At 52.9% G+C, this 15514-nt stretch overlaps 1 protein-coding gene across 6 annotated transcripts in view; it reads right to left on the minus strand.

Moving 5' to 3' along the window:
* The window catches only part of GNAO1 (G protein subunit alpha o1), a 181166-nt gene that overhangs the window by 65998 nt on the left and 99654 nt on the right, over positions 1-15514 (minus strand). The gene's annotated exons all lie outside the window — the stretch shown is intronic.

The raw sequence follows: 15514 nt of genomic DNA on the forward strand, positions 1-15514 counted from the left end.
CTGGTCTTCCACAATCCGATTTTTGCCTCTGAACTCATGGGGGTCATATCCACAGCAGAAAGGGCAGTGGGCCAGGTTCTGAGATATCTGGGCCCAAGAACAGCTCTGCCACTGACTAGCTGCTTGACTCTGGGCCAGTCATCTGAATTCTCTGAGCCTCAGTTTCCTCATGTGTGAACACCTGTTATACCTGCCCCACAGGTGGGAGGTCCAGAGCACAAAGATGGCGGTAGTAAAACGGGTTTACCTCTGTGCCAAACACAGGGCTTGGAGCTGAGAAACAAAGGATTCCTCCCCTTAAGGGGCTCATCACAGAGCTGTGTAATTGCTAAAGACCTCATATATGCCAGGCAACTTCATTACCAAGGGCCAAATCACGGTAGTAGATCATAAAGGCTAAATCTTCTAGGTAAGAGTGTTATAGACTGAGTGTATGTGTCCACCAAAAATTCGTATGCTGAAGCCCTAACCCCCAGTGTGGCTGTACTTAAGAGTAAGGAATGAAGGTTAAATGGGATCATAAGGATGGGCCCTGACCTGATAGGATTAGTACCCTTATCAGAGATCTCAGAAAGCTCTCACTCCCTGCCCTCTCTGCAGGTGTGTTTACCTAGAGAAGGTCACATGGGGAGACAGTAAGAAAGTGGCTGTTTGCAAGCTAGAAGGAGAGCTCTCACCAGAAACTATTTGGACCAGAACCTCAATATTGGGCTTCTGGCCTTCAGAGCTGTGAGAAATACATTTCTGTTGTTCAATCTGCCCAGTCTATGTTTAGTTATGGCAGTCTGAGCTGACTACAAAGGGCTTTTGCATACTAGTGTTTTAGGCACTGTTCAAGCCCTTCACGTTGTTGTCCCAGGCATGAGGTTAAGAACTGGTATTATCCCAATTCTACAGATTAAAAATAAGCAGCACAGAGCAGATGGGTACCTTCCCCCAGGTCACGTCGGGTACAGAAAGCAGCACTGGGCTCCACGAGTGGACAGGCTGGCTACAGAGAGTGAGCCTAAGCACTATGCAAGTTTGTGAGCTCCTTGTGTTCATAAACCGTGAGGTCTGGGTTGAGGGCGTGGGTCAGTCAATGAATTGTGTGCACGACGTTTGTGATGAAGCCCAGAAGCATTGCTGGCCTCATGCCCCAACCCTGAACCGGCTCTGTATGTTCTGCCATCTCATTTTCGTCAAGCAAATGGCTCCCGAAATCCACCGTCCACTCTCTGGCCCCCAGGGAGCCTGCCCTAGTGATCAGAGGGAAGCTGACAGCTTCCCAGGGCCATTCGTGTTCATCTCCCCCCACAGTCCTCCAACACGGTTTACCCTTGACACAGATGCGGCGACAGTGATACCTGACTTAAATCAAGCAGAAAAAGTGTTTTTCTGCTTGATTTAATGGCTTTATGCCCGTGGTTTGGTGGCCCACGTGTCACCCCACACCAGGCTCCTCCTAGGCTGGCATTGCACCCATATCTACAGCCCCAGGCCCTGGCCCCAAGCTGTGCATCCTGGTGCCCACAGTGGGGCCGCCTCCACCGCTGACTACTGCCTGCCAACTGTCCAGCACCACTTCCTCCCCTAGACAAGTCAGCCTTTAATTTGTGCCACCTTTGCAACACAGGGGATTCTTTCTCTTTTGGATACAAGGGAAGAGGGGGCTTGGCAATCACCTAAGCTGAGCATTTAAGTTTTGCCAGAAGCATTTACAGAACTTTCTGGAAGTTATGGAACTGAAATGAGGGGGCAAGGTAGAGGGGAGATCTAGAGGCCCTCTGGCTCCTCAGTAGCAACTGTAGGATGAAGGACTTGCCTGAGGCCACAGAGTAGGCTGGGGGCAGGGCCCGAAGCCCAGCTTTCCTTGAAGCATCAGTGTTCTTCTGCCATAAGCTGAGGCCTGCGTGTGTGCATGCTAAGTCGCTTCAGTCGTGTCCAACTCTGTGCGACCCCATGGACTACAGCCCGCCAGGCTCCTCTATTCATGGGATTCTCCAGGCAAGAATACTGGAGTGGGTTGCCATGAGCTGAGGCCTGCTACACCTCCAGCTCAAGTCTGACCCTAATCTGACAAAGACCCTGGCCTCTCCCTAAATTCCTGGGGGGCCCAGAAGGACTGGGCTCCTGCCCCTCCATGTGCCAGAGAGTCACAGAGAGGGAAGATGGGTCCCCATGCTGGGTGTTCTCCCCATCCAGCTGGGTGGCGGGTAAGAGAAGGGCTGGGATGGAGGGGGGAGGCTGTGATCTCCCACCTCCCCAGCTTTTCCAGGAGAAACAGCCTCCACACAAAGGCTAGATCTGATTCTCTTCTCCCCATCCAGCTTCGAAATGTCTAGGACTTATAGCCCAAGGATAACGGGCCTTGCTTCCTTGCACACTCCGGAAGATGACGACGCTTAGAGTGGTCTTTCCACCTGCTCACCCCTATGGCTGGCAAGCCCCCAGGAGCTGGCCAAGGAAGTATTACTACCAACAAAGCTAGTGGAGGTGATCGAATTCCAGCTGAGCTATTTCAAATCATAAAAGATGATACTGTGAAAGTGCTGCACTCAATATGCCAGCAAATTTGGAAAACTCAGCAGGGGCCACAGGACTGGAAAAGGTGAGTTTTCATTCAAATCCCAAAGAAGGGCAATGCCAAGGAATGCTCAAACTACTATACAACTGCACTCACTTCACATGCTAGCAAGGTAATGCTCAAAATCCTTCAAGCTAAACTTCAACAGTACGTGAACCAAAAACTTCATAGGATTACTCCAAAAAACCCCAAAAGTTTAGGAAACTCTGGATGAGACCCACGACAACAAGCCTCCTTTCTGCTGGGCTCTGAGTGCCTTCGTGGCTTTCCAAGAGCAGACACAGTCCGTGCCCCCAAACTTACTCAATGAGAAAGAGTGTTGCTCCATCACATCGAAGGATGACTGTCTGAGGAATCCCAGCCAGAGGAGTGTCAACGATTCCTCCAGCACAAAACTGTAGGTTCACAGCGAAGTGTGCACTGAGAAAGCTGGGATCAAACTCTAGTAGGGCTGCTGCAGACAGTGAGAGATGTGGATACACAGACAAGGGAAGCATCGCGGGAAGAGAAGGGGCCTCCAGGGACAGGACGCCCTTTGCAGGTCCAGCAGGAGGCGCTGGGCACCATGGGACTCTCATACTGCAGGGAGGCTTGCCCCTGAGTGGCTGGTGGAAGAGGATCTGAGATTCTGATGTGTTGGGCCAGGACCTTCCATACCACTGGGTCTTGGAGAAGAAGTAAACCAGAAGCACACTGACATGACGCAACACAGTCCAGGGAGGGGCCTGCACCTCTCCTGCCCGCCAGGCGGTCTCCATGGAGCCCTTGCTGGCCGCAGGCTCTTCCCCCAATGCAAACATCCCCCGGTCCAGGCCATGAGCATCCATACTCCTCACCCTGACACTCAGGACCTTCCCTAAGCCAAACCCACCCTTTTCCCCATGGTCTGCAATGAGGAAGGCCTGGGTTTGATCACTGGGTTGGGAAGGTCCCCTGGAGGAGGGCATGGCAACCCACTCCAGTGTTCTTGCCTGGAGAATCCCCATAGACAGAGGAGCCTGGCAGGCTGCAGTCCATGGGGTCGCAAAGAATGGAACACGACTGAGCAACTAAGCACAGCACACAGCACAACACAGGCTAGGAGGGGTAGCAGGGGCAGCACCTCAGGCCTGGAACGGAGGCAGAGACCCTGAGTGTAACAGAGCAACTGGGCAGAAGGGCCTGACCAGTGCCACATCCGGGCTGCTCAGGCAGGAGAGAAATGTGTATTCATCTTATTTATGCCACTGTTACTTAGGGGTCTTTGTAACAGCAGGGAAACCTGCACCCTGGCTGATATACACTGATATTATTTCCATTTTACAGAGGAGAAAACTGAGGTTCAAATTCAGGGTACTTAAGGAACCTGCCTGAGGCCACAAAGATAAGAGGATCCAGTGCTGACCTTGCACTTGCCTGACTCCTGAGCATGTGTTCTGTGCCCCATGACACACAGAACCTCACTCAGAGGATGCACGCTGTGGTTCCACATGAGAAGACACGAGAGGCTGAGGCCTTATCATGAGGCTCCCTGCTGCAGAGGGGACGCTTGGATGTGGCCCCAGCGAGGGCCGTAACCGGGAATCAAGGTACTGCTCACTCAGGTGCACAACCCGGACCCTGAGAAGAGCTGCGGTTGGGGTGGGGGACACCTGGGCCCCCAGCAGTCACCCTGGTCTGCAGAGCTGGGCACAGAGAGCCGCCTTCCTCTCCTCGGCTGGTTGTCATCAAGGGCACCAGCTGGTCCAAGCACCCGGCAGGGAAGTGAGGCAGGAAGAAGGGAAGGAAGACCGAGGCCTGGGCAAGAAGGGGGAGGGTGCCCACAGAGCTGGAAAAGCGGGACCTAATTTGGCAGTGAGCTATTTCAGGACTGTGCCCCGGGGACCTCGGACCAGAGACACCGGGGGAGGAGAGTCTGGTTTTGCAAACGCTCCTAATCTGCAGCTCCTCTAGGGCCGTCAGCTGCTCCTGGGCTCACTCGGGAGCGAGGACGTAGAGGGGCTGACGGCCAGCGCTTGCGCTGGGTGATGCGTGTTTGCTGTCTGAGCCAGAAGGGTCTGTGCCCATCAGAGCTAGAAACATGCTCACGCTGTGCCTGGACAAGCACGTGACATGGCAGGACTCCCTGTCTGTGGCATGTGCTGTCCTAAGTATAAAAACACCCCCCCCCAAAAAAAAACACCCCTATTTTACAGATGAGGAAACTGAGGCCAGTCTGCTCATCTCTGCTCATTTCTGTTCACCCAGTGCCTGACACACTGCTAGTGCACAGAAGGCCACAGCACGTTTCTCAAATGAACAAGTGAGGGGACTTCCCTAGCTGTCCAGTGGTTAAGACTTCACCTTTCAATGCAGGGTGTGCAGGTACGATCTCTGGTTTGGGAGCTAAGACCCCACATGCCTCACGGCCAAAAAACCAAAACATAAGATAGAAGAAATACTCTAATAAATTCAATAAGGACTTAAAAAAAAGAACAAGTGAGACAACCAATGAAAGACAGAGAGGGAGAGAGAAGCTGAAGGTGCCCAGGAGATGGAAAAGATACTTAACAGCCACAGGGACTAGGTAGGGTTTATGGTGGGAATGGTGTTCTCAGATCAGGGACAGCCTTAATACAAAGAAACAAAGCAGCGACCGTTTAGGGAGCATGTGCTCTGGCCCAGGCGCCCCACTGACGCTGGGACACCTGATGGGGCTCAACCTTCCTACTCAGGAAGAACCATCTCAAGTGTTTCTGGGGGACTGTCACCCAGAGCCAACCGCCTCTCTCCTCTCTGGGGTCCTGCCTCCTCTCTCCCTGGGTCTACCTCTTTTGGCTTCTGTCTTGGGCCTTGCAGGACCCCGGTTCAGGAGCAGCCTTCCTCAGCTCCACTCCTGCAAAGCCAGGAAGAGGGACAGGGGCCAGGGCACACACCTTGCTCCCCGGCCTGGAACAATGGTCACAGCCGGGCTTCTAGTCCTGGCTCTCCCTTCACCAGCCAGGGGGTGATGTGTGGGTGAGAGGAAGATGAAAACAAGAGCTGTTTACTGCACACTTACTGCGTGCCAGGCCCCATGCTTAGCCCTCAACATATATGAATTCTTCAACCGTAACAGCCCTGTGAGTAGGTCATTGTTATTACTACCTTCGGTTTCCAGATGAGGAATCTGAGGCTGAGTGAGCCAAGTGACCACCCTAAAGTCCAAAGCTGATGACAGGCAAGGCCAAGACTCAAGGTTATATCTCTGACTCCGAGCCCTGGCTCTGACCCCTGCCGAGCTGCCTCCCCCTGGGCATGGCCCTCTGCAACTGCACTGGTGTGGCTCTAAATTAAGCCTTGACTAGCACATGGCTAAGGTCCCTGCTGGCTCAGGGAAACCGGAGTCTTCCCAGGAGATATTCCCACACATGGGCCCATGTCTTCCACTTGCCTTCATCTCCCATTCTGCCATCACCCCCTGCCGCAGCCCCAGCGGAAAGGTGAGAAAGGAAGGGTAAGTGGTGGGCTGGGGGCTACACCCGGAATCCTGGCTGGCCACTGAGGGAGAGGCCACCGGGGGAGGAGTAGCTCTGGCTCCAGCCAAACTGGGTTGCGTCATAATCCTGCTATAGTAGCTTGAGCGTGGCTGGCCATCCACCAATACGATATGAATCAGGCACAGTGGGCAGCGCTGAAGTCAAGGAGAGTATTCAGGATGACTACGGTGGCCTCCCCAGCATCTCTTTCTTCTGCTTCCATTTCCTGTTTCATGAGCTCCTGGGGAATTCACTCTGGTCCCAGGAACCCTTCAGGCAATCAGAGTACCACATCTCCTTGGTCACAGTGACTGGCTCAGGCATGTTCAGGGATGCACATATGATCTCAGTGGGGCCAAAGAGAGAGGGCAACTCCCAGGATCTAAGTGGCTTCTCAGGGAAGGGTGTACAAGGGTACACCCTCTGCTCTGCACATTCAGGGATGCTCAAGGGTCGGGGCAGGGGGGAGCGGGAGGAAGTGGTGATGTAACTGTGACAGCCATTTTCTTGCAAGATGAGAAGTGATTTTGTGGGTCCAACAGGAAGGCTGCGGGGGCCAGAGGAGATGAAGAGGAGCCAGGGCAGCTCATCAGAGCTGCTGGCGGAGCCTCTCCTGCAGCGGGCCCTCTGGACTTCTTCCTCCCTGGCCCCGGGGAGTGTTTTTTTGCTTTCACAAGCCAGTTTGATTGTATTTCTTATTTTTGGTGACCAAGAGTGTCCTATCTTATCCAGAGAGGGTCTTCAGCAGTGGTGCAAGACCCTGGTAGGTTGTGGAGGCGTAAATAAATAAGAGGGGAAGGAGCTGAGCAAAGAGGAAGATGGGTGTGTGTGGTTATGACAAGGGCAGACAGGCGCTGGTTTTCCTGGGGAAGCCACCACCACCCTGCCTGTGTGGGACTACACCCCTCCGGCCCAGGCAGGCAGAGCGCGGGGCCTTCTAGCTGGGGAGGGACCCAGACACCACTCCGCGGCCACCCTCTCGATCTCACCCACACGGCTGCCTCGACACACCCATGACACCCCACAATGAGCCAAAGTCCACCTCTGGGTCCCCCTGGCTCCTCTGTAAAACACCGGGTCCCTCAGAAAGGGTCCGTCATCCACAAGGGGCTCCAATGTGGGGTTTGGATCAAATTAGGCAACAGATATGGTCAGGGAGAGACCACCCTCCAGGGTGAACAGTGACAGTGCTCACCACAAGGCTTGAACCTGTGTCCCCTATGGGGCCGTGCAACCAGCCCTGCACTGTGCACTAACATTTTTATAGATCCTCTGACCATGTTCTGGGTAGCAAAATTATACTGCATTGCATTAATGGTGGGTCCAAAGTATTAATTTGTTAAGTATACATTTAGAAATGTTAGTCGCTCAGTCGTGTCCAACTCTTTGTGACCCCATGGACTATAGCCCGCCAGACTCCTCTGTCCATGGAATTCTCCAGGCAAGAGTACTGGAGTGGGTTGCCACTTCCTTCTCCAGGGGATCTTCCCAACCCAGGGATGGAACCGGGTTCTCTTGCATTGTAGACAAATTCTTTTCCGTCTGAGCCACCAGAGGAAGCCCATTTAAAATATACAATTTTGTGGCCTTATTTTAAGAATTCTTTATTTTTCAACATGCCAGGAGCCTTAACACATGAGCATTGGCCAGGCAGGCCTCTCTGAGCTGTCCTCTATGTCTTCCAAGGCTGGGCAAGATCCTTGGCAGCTTGTTTGCCACCTTGAGCCCAAAAGATGTGCCCCCTACGCTCCTGCTCCAAAGAGGAGGCTCTTGGCTTTCCTGTGGGTAGCTGGTGGAAATGCAGGGGATAACGGTAGACTGAGGGCCATCATGTGGGCCCCCCATATACTCAAGGGAAAGGCCACTAGTGGGGACCCCCTATCCTGATGCTCGGAAATGTTCACTTGCACAGTCATAACATTTTTTTCACTATTTTTTTCACAGTCATAACATTTTTTTCCCCATTAGAGGGCTTACAGGGAGAGACAGATGAGGGGAGTGTACGCTACTGTGAGAGAGAGAGAGAGATTGTGAGAGAGAGAAAGAGAAAGAGAAAGGGAGGGAGGGAGGAGACACAAGCGCAAGACATCACTGCCTGTGGTTTTCATTTACTGTTAGTTGGAGTCGTTAGGTTTCCTTTTTTCTTTCTAAAATTCCACACCTCTTTCTACAGATGATGAACGTGCGGAGCCTGGCCGAGGCGCAGGCCGGAACACCCACCCATTCCACGAGCCATGACGTGGAGGGGCCGGATGGAGGCCAGGCGCGGCAGTCACCCAGCCCGCCCAGGGAAGCTGGGGCGCCAGGCCGGGTGGGTGGTGGTCTCGGGGTGGACTGCCCTGCTCTCTTCAGCGAGCCCCACCCCAGGCTCCTCTACACGGACATTCCTCCCAGACACTCTGCCACAGCTTTGCGCTGCCAGGAGATTTACCTGCCACCAACCATCTTCTCGTCCCCAGTGCCCCTCAGGACAACATTCCAGCTTCTGACATGGGTGCTATAGACCGACTGTGTCCTCTCAAAATTCCTATGTAGAAACCTAATCCCCAGTGTCCTGATATTGGGAGGCGGGGCGTCTGGGAGGGGATTAGGGGACGAGTGCCTTTATAAGAGACTCCAGAGATCAATCCCAGTCTTTCCGTCTCAAGAGGACACGGAGAGAAGATGGCTGTCTGTGAACTAGTAAGGGGTCCTCCCCAGACATCTCATCTGCTGCCACCCTGACCTTGGACTTCGCAGCCTCCAGAACTGTGAGAAACATATTCCTGTTGTTTAAGCCACCCATCTATGGTCTTGTTGATGTATTGGCCAGAAAAGACTAAAATGGGCAAACAAAGGCAGAAACCAGAGAAGAAGCTACTACCACCTCTGTCCCAGCTTGGAGGAGCACACGTTCCCCAGAGTAGCTCCCCCATCGTACCCCCATTTCTAGCCTCCAGACTGGACTTCCCACCGACTCAGCACATCTGCTTCCACGTTCTTACAGATCCCCATGACAGCTCACAGGCAGAGTGGCCGGCGGTGACCGGTGCCATCCCCCAGCCCCCTTCTCTCTTGCCTCTGTGTCCTACTAGACCCCCAAAAAAAGCCATGTTTTTGTTTTCCTCAGCTCCCTCCCCACTAGGCTGATGTGTGGTTCGAAGTTAGGCAACCCAGCATTCTCCTCCTGCCCTGGAGTCCCTGTGGGAGGTGTTACCTGGAGCCACGAGCACCCAGAGGGCCCTGCAGGGTGGACCCAGGCCTGATGCTGCAAGGAGCCCCGGGGCTGCCATCTCTCGCGAGTCCCTGTCCAGGAATTGACGGTGTCCCTACCGTCAAAGACACCAACAGTTGGGCGGTCTTCACTAGCAGCCAAATACATCCTAACTTACACAGTGCAACTCAGAGGAGCTCTATGACTTGCTCAAAGGAAGGTGTCTATACGAATGTCCTGGGGTAGCATATTAGGCCCAACATTCTACTGGAATGTCCTTTGTCTCTGGGCCTGGACCACAATCTCTGACGTCCATGGAGAGAACCTTGAGGCCCACTATGACCCTCCATTGACAAGGAAATATCCTCATGTGTTCTCAACACTTGACTTATGAAGGCAGGGAAGGGCTCAGCATTTTATCAAGATTCAGAAAAATGGTTTTCTGTTTAGCCCTCAAAGCTCTCTGGAGGAGAACCATCCTCTTCTCATGAGCACCCCTTCATTAAATGCCAATCACACAGAGAAGCCCAAGTTGGCTCCAGCTTTCCTGATTCTTGAGGATGGGCATTGACAGCAGGACAAAACCCAGGCAAAGGCAGGGCTCCTCCCATGAGCGCTCAGATCCCTGCCCTCTGCCAGGGGGCTGCCTTTGAAAACTGGAGTAGTTGTCACTCTGCTTCAAGGCACACAATGCTAATAACAGCTAAGCTTTCCTGAGTACCTACTGGGTGCCGGGCTCTACTCTAAGATCTTGCACCTAGTAGTCATTTAGTCCTCAAGACAACCCCCTGAGGAGCATCATTATCACCACATTTTGATGAAAAGAAAAAACACTGTCTACCAGACTTCCCTGGTGGTCCAGGGGTTGAGAATCCACCTGCCGATGCAGGGGCTGCAGGTTCGACCCCTGGTCCAGGAAGATTCCACGTGCTGTGGCTTAATGCTGTGGAGCAACTAAGCCTGTGTGCCACAACCACTAAAACCCGAGTGCCCTAGAGCCCGTGCTCTGCAACAAGAGAAGCCACCGCAAGGAGAAGCCCCCACACCACAAGCTTGACGGAACTAGCGAAAGCCTGTGCACAGCAACAAAGACCCAGCACAGCCAACAAATAAATAAAAATTTAAAACAAATCAAAAGAAAACACCATTGCCTACCGAAGCATCTGTCCTCCTTGCCTACGCCCTGGTGGCAGGGACTGGGTCTTGCCCACCCCTGCAGGAACACCTATGTGGATGAATGAATGGGTGAATGTACAGGTAGATAAGACCATTCTGGCCCTCAGGCTCCTCTCCTTCCCTGTCCGGCTGCAGAGTGCCAGGGGACGGCTGGGGCTGGAGCTCCAGAATGACCACATTCAGAAGAGGGAGCGACCATCTTCAGCTGTGGAAACCCAAGAAGAGGCTAAGGAGGAGAGGCATTGGAGCGCCATCTCAAAACCTGGCATTTTAATCCCCCGTTTCTTCCTTTCCCATCTTAAAACCTGCCGTTCCTCTGAGCTGGTCTTTTTGGAGGAGGGCCAGGAAGAGCCACTTGTGTTGCCAATCTGGGCCAAGGTACTAGCAGCCAGGTGTGGCACTCTTTACGGCAGAGCTTAAAAAACAGACACTTGCCCCAAACCCAGGGCCTGCCCGATCCAGTCTTAGATGACAGGAAGCAAGCCAACCTGGCTGCACTGAACCCTGCAGAGCTGAGGAGGCCTTGCAAATCAAAGGGTGGGCTCCCTCCTTCATTTTTGCATCTAACCCTGCCTTCCTGTGCACTGTCTGCCTGGGGTGTTGTGACTGCTCACTGAGTATTTGTGGGATGACTGGCTGACCCACCAAACGAAAGACAATGAGGCCCCAGGTTGGCTGAGTGATTTTGGGCAGGCTGCTGAGATGGAAAGAGAACTGAGCAGAGATTCAGAAAACCTCAAGTTCTAGTCCCGGGCCTGCCACGTCATCCCTGGAGTAAGTCTCTTTCCTGTTGGGGCCAGGTGGGGCCCTCATCTGCAAAATGGAGCAGCAGACTTAGACGGTCTTAAACGGAGGAGTTTTGAGCTCTGTAGCCTGGGTGGGCAAAGGGTCAGAGCTGGGCCGGGGTTGGCCTGCTACAGCTGAAGAGTGGCGGCGTCCAACGCATGGTGGTATACACGCTGCTGCCTGGAGGAAGCCTCTTTCCGGCCTCAGGTTTGGGCCTTTGTCACCTCCCCAGCCCCCCATCAGACCTGACAACGACCGCTGAGGTTTCTCCAGACCCCAAGGAACTCAGGCAGATACAGACTAGACAGCATCCTTGTTTTCGTCTCTTTCAGAATTCTTGTGAACTGCAGGGTAAACAGCCCTGCACCGTGGAGACGGCATCACAGCATTTCCCTGATTAAAAAGGAGACCGTGTTCAGCGCTCCACTGTGTGACTTAAACGGCAAGATTTCTCTTACCAGAGGAGATCCGATGACATTCTGGAATCTAAGTGTGAAATCTGATTCTGCCTCCCCAAAGAGTACCATGTCTCATCTCAGGGCAGGGAGGGGGCATTCCAACGAAGCCCCTTGGTGAACCGTCAGAGGCTGGGTGGCAATTCCAGCACCAGCACTGATCTTTAGTCCCGCTTAGGGCACTGGCCACGGACTGCAGGTTAGGTGCTGTACGTGTCAGGCACTGTCCCAGCGTTTCATGTGCATCACCTCATCTAACCTTAACACCAGAGGAAAGGAGACAGTATTAGAATTATGCCCATCTTACAGACAGAAATACTGAGGAAGCTAAATAGTGTACCCAGGGCCATACAGTTGGTGGTTGAACCGGGATTGGAACACAGTTTATCCAGTACTTCTTGTGTCAGGCACTGTACTAGATGGATAAGACCTATATTCTCCCCATAGGGAGTTTAAAATTTAGTGGGAGAAATAGGCATGTGCACAAAGAAAAAATGAAAATGAGAGGGTTTTTCAATTTAATAAAGCCTCACACAAGTTCAAAGCATTATTTCTTTGCTATTGTCCCATTATAATGTGCTTTACATATGCAAGTATATATTGCATATGCACATAAATTTTGTGTGTATTTCTATATACACGTGGGTGTGATCAAATTTATCACAAGGGAGTGTTCATAGACTTTCCCCATCCTCAGCTTGCCCAAACGAACCTCCTAATCCTCTAGTCGTCCAGTTTCCCCCAGACTTTGTTCCAGTGTCAGGGTTGAGGCCAGTTCTGCCAGACAAGCTACTCTGCTTTTGTGATGCAGATGCAGGCCCTGGGCCTGAGGATGGAGGGAGAAGAGGGAGGGGGAAGATCCTCTCAAAAGTTTAGGACAATTTACATGACAATGAGCTGGGGTGAGTAGGGAGAGGGGGGAGGAAGGAGGGAGATGGAGATGCAGAGAGGCGGGGAGGAGGCAGGGGGAGGAGGCGGAGGAAGGAGGTGGAGCAAGGGAAGAGAGACCTAGGGAGAAGGAGCAACCGAGAGACAGCTGGAGACGGGGACGGAGGGAGAGGGGGAGAGGGAAGAAGGCGGCAGGAGGCAGAGACGGACAAGCGAGAAGACGAAAGAGGACAGGAGGGGAAAGCCTGGCAGGCTTGTGGGGGTGGGTAGAGAGACGGTGTCCGGGGCACTTAGGAAGAAAGCAGTTCAAGAGAGCAGGACTGGGACAGACCCGAGGAAGACAGGAAAGGCCCTGTGAGAAAAGCAGTGGGGGCTGTCCTCTGAGTGCCTTTCCATGTTTTGGGAGAGACTCCGAAGAACAGGGTTCTGAAGCTTTATGTTGCCTGGCTGTACTGTGCCTCTTTAAATGGGACTCTGCCCTGGACCTGAGCCACATGGATCATAGCTTCCTTAGGGTTACAAATCTATAAATACGGATTCTGTGCTGAATGACCTTGGATAAATCACTTTGCCTCTCTGTGCCTCATTTTTTTCTTTTCCACTTCTCACTCCCAACTCACCAGGCTCACTTTCTCTTAGGGCCTGGTGGTGTCTGCTTGGAGCCTCTGTCTCTCTTCCTCCCACGGCTCCTTCTCAGGTCGTTTCATCACAAATATCCCTTTCAGGTTCAGGGGAACCTTCCCTGGCCACCTAGTGTGAAGTAGCTGCCCCCTTCCACCTCATCCCTCAAACCCCCCACAGCTGATACATAGGCAGGCTGGGGGCGGGGAGGGGGGGGCGGTCCCTGCAGCAGCTCCTAGACAGCAAAGCCACACTAGGCCACTCCCAGGAAACACCTTCTCCAGCTGCCCAGCTCACTGTGGCCTAAGGTGAAATAAAACAGGAGGAGACGCCCCAGGGCCTGGAGGACTTCCTGACAAGCCTGAGTGCCGTGGTGCCACCTGCCGACAGAGGACTGGGCTCCAGCTCCTCCGTGTCCAGGGGACTCTCCAGGGAGTACCCGTTCTGTTCTTGGTCTCCCTTCTCAGTGGACCTTTTCCCAATCCTCTACTTGAGGGCTGTCTCCACCACACAAGAAACAGCCACAGAGGCCAAGGGGCCCACAGTATAGACCTTGCTACTGCTAAGTCACTTCAGTCGTGTCCGACTCTGTGTTATCCCATAGACGGCAGCCCACCAGGCTCCCCCGTCCCTGGGATTCTCCAGGCAAGAACACTGGAGTGGGTTGCCATTTCCTTCTCCAATGCATTAAAGTGAAAAGTGAAAGTAAAGTCGCTCAGTCTTGTCCGACCCTCAGAGACCCCATGGACTGCAGCCTACCAGGCTCCTCCGTCCATGGGATTTTCCAGGCAGGATTACTGGAGTGGGGTGCCATTGCCTTCTCCCAGTATAGACCTTAACACATTATGTTCCTAGCAATACCCAAGCAACCATCTCTCTACTCAGGATAATAAACTGGGAAAACAAAATCCTCCAGGAACAACAAATGTTTTCCAAAACCAAAGGAGAAAAGCATTTCAAAGTCACGCTGTTTTGGGTTATAATCAGGGCAGGAGGTTCTGAGGAAGGAAGAGTTGCTTGAGAGGTGGGCGTGGCAGTGAACACACACGCTCTTGGAAGGTCTCGCTTGCTGTGGTGGGTGTGTGTGTTTGTGTAAAGTGTGTGCTATGGACATGTGAGCCTTCTGCACTGTGTCTGTCACCTGGTTAACTGAGATTCAGGCACCAAGCTTTCTTTGGCTGAAAGGCAGATAGACCAAAGGCCTGTCCCATGTCTGAAGATCAGACCGGGCATTTTCTGCTTTAACACCCGCCCAAGTTGACAAAAGTGAGTTAATACTTGCAAAGTGCTTATGGCACAATGCCTGGCCTCTAGTAGGTGCTCAGTACAAGAGAGCTATTGGTGTTACTGTTGTGACCATTATTATTAAAATGAATGAAGTCCCGTAAGCTGTCTGGCTACTGATAACCTGTCTTGGCTACATCTGATGATCTGAGCTGCTCTTTGCTGACTGGTCTTCCAGCTCTACTATCCTGGAGAAGGAAATGGCAACTCACTCCAGCATTCATGCCTGGAGAATCGCATGGACAGAGCCGCCTGGCAGGCTATAGTTCACAGGGTCCTAAGAGTTGGACACGAATGAGTGACTCATACACACACATCTCCAGCAAGGCCTGGCACACTGTCTCAATGAATTCTTAGTGCAAACAGAACTGAAGACCTCACAGTGTCCCTCATTCCACGGCCCTGGCTCTGTGACCAAAACCAAAGCCCATCCCCAGGGAGAAGGGTTTCCTCCCTGAGGGGCAGCGCCTGGCTTCCCCACCCCAGGCTGGCCCTGGACATCCTCCGTCACTCAATTTCCCCTCCTCCGGGGGGAGGCAATGCCTGAGCTGGGATGACTGTCGCAGAGAATTAGGATTTTGTGCATAAAATATTGAATTTTACATTTAAAGCTATCTGTCACAGATGATTTATCATACCCAGTGAAGGTGAGGATGGTTTTCCTCTGTGAGGGAGGTGATTTTTTGGCAAAGAAAGGATGTATACACAGTGCACAACACCACCACACGGGAATCGGAGCTTAACGCTCTCTATCCAGAGGCTTCAACGAGGGGCCCAGGCACTCGGTGGCCTCCACCTGCTCCCCACCTCACACTCCAGGTCATAGGGAGAGGACGGTTGGGATTCAGCGTCCCAGCAGGAGATAAAGAGCCACTCCTCTAGAGAATTTTCCAAGGCTGTTTTCCCTTGCCCCTTTTATTCGGCTTAAGGCAATGGCACCCCACTCCAGTACTCTTGCCTGGAAAATCCCATAGATGGAGGAGCCTGGAAAGCTGCAGTCCATGGGGTTGCTGAGGGTCGGACACTACTGAGCTACTTCACTTTCACTTTTCACTTTCATGCATTGGAG

This window comes from Bos grunniens, chromosome 18, assembly GCF_055505025.1.
Source record: "Bos grunniens cultivar Pamir isolate PY7600 chromosome 18, Bosgru_T2T1.0, whole genome shotgun sequence".
Taxonomy (NCBI): Eukaryota; Metazoa; Chordata; class Mammalia; order Artiodactyla; family Bovidae; genus Bos; species Bos grunniens.